We start from the raw sequence: 3,472 nt of genomic DNA on the forward strand, positions 1-3,472 counted from the left end.
GGGGACAAAAAGGTAAAAGTTATTCTTTAAATGAAAATTCTTTGTCTTCTATTACTGTATGTGATACTGTATGGCATAGAAGTAAATTTTGCTTTTATTGAGTCACAGAAGGTAAAGCAACTGATTTTATTTATGCCTCTAGTATCATGTAAAATGCAAACCTATATTTAGTTCATAGATTTTAGTTCATAGATTAATACTAGGCTAACTGCCCTTGTGAGCCATTTTAAGCCTAGCCAATTATCCCTTGTGAGACTCAAACCCTGCACCTTGTGTTTGTAAGGCAAACACCTTAAACATTAGGCCACCCTCCCAACTCTAAAATTTTCGACTCCGCTGGGACTCGAACCCGGAACCTTTGAATTACTTATGCATTCACTAGAAGTCCAATGCGCTATCCATTGCGCCACGGAGCCACTGTGAATATCCTGTCAATGAAATACCTCATATACATTGGATAACGCAAATTAAGCTTATATATATATATATATATATATATATATATATATATATATATATATATATATATATGTGTGTGTGTGTGTGTGTGTGTGTGTGTGTGTGTGTGTGTGTGTGTGTGTATCATGGTGACACAACAGGCACACGTGCAAGTATGCAAGCACACACATACACATGCACACATACACAGAGGTACATGAGCACTCAGTTAGCACTGCCACAATTTTCACACTGCTCCACAGTTTCAGCAGGAAGCAAAATATCCATCTAAGCTTTCATATATCAATGGTATTGCAACAGATGCAGACAATATAGACTAATAAGACAGAGATGACAGAGAAATAATCAATCTTACACACCTAGACATGATTAGAAACACTCTTTATATATATATATATATATATATATATATATATATATATATATATATATATATAGATCTACTTCAGTAGATTGAGCTTTTACAAGTTTGAACCACATATGGCCAAGACCATATGTTCGAACTCGTAAAAGTTTGAACACTAAAATAAAAATACATAAAACAAAAAAACACAAAACTAAACATCTGTATCAGGGGGCTACGAGCCCCTGCACCCCCCACACCCTCCTTATTTAAATATACCAACTCTGAGATCGCACTACATTGTGTAAATGGGAAATCTTCCCTTTTCTCTCTGTACAGAGATCTTCATTCAGTCCAATCGAACTTTTACAAGTTAGAACATATGTTCTTGGCCATATGTGGTTCGAACTTGTAAATGTTCAGTCGACTGAAGGGACCCATACATACACACACACACACACACACACACACACACACACACACACACACACGCACATGGCCAGAACCACTTTATAACCTTGCAGAAAATTTACAGCTGTTTCCAAATGTATGATCCTCAGGTATTACTTTTGGTAAGGTGAAATGAGAAACTGCATTTAATTCATACCCATGTGACAAAAAGTATCATACTGCAAACAAAGTTTGCTTAATGTATTAAACCACTCTTACAAAAACATGCATAAAAAGGTTATGAAAATGAATAAAGACATGGCAAAGAGTGATAGCAATACTAAAGGAGAAGGAATGCATGCAGAGAGCGAAAGAAGAGCTTGTGCTGCACTTATATATTCTAGGTTTTTCCTGAGGTTATTTACTGCTGGATTCAGTCTGTTAGATTTCTGGCTCTCTGGATCCAGAGTGTCAGAAGTAACATGAGGACTATACATCCAGTACAAAAAATGCACATATGCTTCAAGCAGCTGGCTTTCTATCCTCAGCATAAACATTAAGTTGCTGCATCCTCTGCCATTCTGAAGAATTTAAGAGTCTGACCTTTCCTCTTGTATCATTTAAGATATGTGTATTGATACACACACACACACACACACACACACACACACACACACACACACACACACACACACACACACACACACATATGCACGCACACACACACACACACACACACACACATATATATATATATATATATATATATATATATATATATATATATATATATATATATATACATATATATATATGTTTATATATATATATATATATATATATATATATATATATATATATATATATATATATATATATATATATATATATATATACAGTCCCCCAGATTCACTAATCTTCCATGCAGGACTAGTTTAGTCCTGCATGGAAGTGACCATTTAGGAGCAGCACGGCAGCGTGCCATGGATATTAATGAAGGCGAGCTGCTTGAGCTCCTAAATGGAAACAGAGCGTGGACAGTGCAGGGGGCATGTCTGAGAGCAGAGCTCTCACAATATACATGCCACTGCAATCAAGAACTGGAGTATATCAATAACAATGAGCAAGACTGCTGATAGGGGTTTGCAGTCCTCCAGCAACGACCCCCCCAAGTTTATAAGAGCAATAATTAAAACAATAATATAAACAAGTTAATTTTTTTTTAGCAAACAGATAAAAGTTAACCGTAGGTGCGCAGGTTTTCTCATTGCTAAGCTACATATACTGCAGCTTAAATGGCACAAGAAGATGAATATCAAGATATATGCAAATGAAGCAGTACTGCAGTAATATAGTGGTCAGAGCATTTGCCTTACGAACAGTCATTCCCGGTTCAAGTCTCACTCCAGTGCATTCCATTTTCCATGTCAAATCACTTTATGAACAATATTTTTGTTGCATAACCCACTAAATAAGATATATTTGTGAACTGAAGTACTGCATTAAATGCAGATGTGAGGTGTCATTGTAATAATGTTGTAAAATACACAGATAAACACAAGTGCTCCTTACAGTATATGTACATTTAATCAGGGATACAAATCGACAGTATAATGAGCAATGAATGATAAATCCATGGAGTGTCCAAATCCACCACCTTCCCAAGAACCATTTTACATTTCTGTCTAAATTAGTACGGGGGGTAAGCAGGAGTAAGCACTAGTAAGCAGTAGTGAGTGGGAGTAAGCAGATTTAAGTAGTAGTAAGTGGGTTTAAGCCTGTTTGCATAGGGGTAAGCAGTGCACACACAGGTTAGGCAATATTGAAGCTAACTCTCTGTAAGCATATTTAACCGGAGGCTACCATTCCTTACCATCACGCAAACCCATGCAAACCCACTTATAATTGCTTAAAAGTTCCTTAACCACTCTGTATACAACAGCTGTTGTTCTGCCCAGCAACAAAATAAATAGCCCTTGCAGGTCATAAACCCAGGACCCTGCACATTATAGTCACAGTAGTTAACCAGTAAGCCATCACTGCAGTACATAAGACTGAGGTATCACCAAAAATATCCTCACTATAATAATATTAAACTTAATATGTGAAAGGAATCTATATATAGTTTTATGTTGTATAACCTACTACATAACAAAAATATGTGAACTGGAGTACTGTATTAAGTCCAGATGTGAGGTGTCATTGTGATAAAGTGTTGAATTCCCTTAATAAACACAAGGACTCCATACAGTGTATATACGCATGTATCATGGATACCAC

At 36.2% G+C, this 3,472-nt stretch overlaps 1 non-coding gene across 1 annotated transcript; it reads right to left on the minus strand.

The window, feature by feature from the left end:
* Positions 1-328: 328 nt before the first annotated feature.
* Positions 329-416, minus strand: TRNAR-UCU. The gene is given in 2 exon segments: positions 329-364; positions 380-416. It is a non-coding gene; the product is annotated as a tRNA-Arg (tRNA).
* Positions 417-3,472: the final 3,056 nt, after the last annotated feature.

This window comes from Protopterus annectens, chromosome 10.part0 (genome assembly GCF_019279795.1).
Source record: "Protopterus annectens isolate FY-2018-M chromosome 10.part0, PAN1.0, whole genome shotgun sequence".
NCBI lineage: Eukaryota > Metazoa > Chordata > Ceratodontiformes > Protopteridae > Protopterus > Protopterus annectens.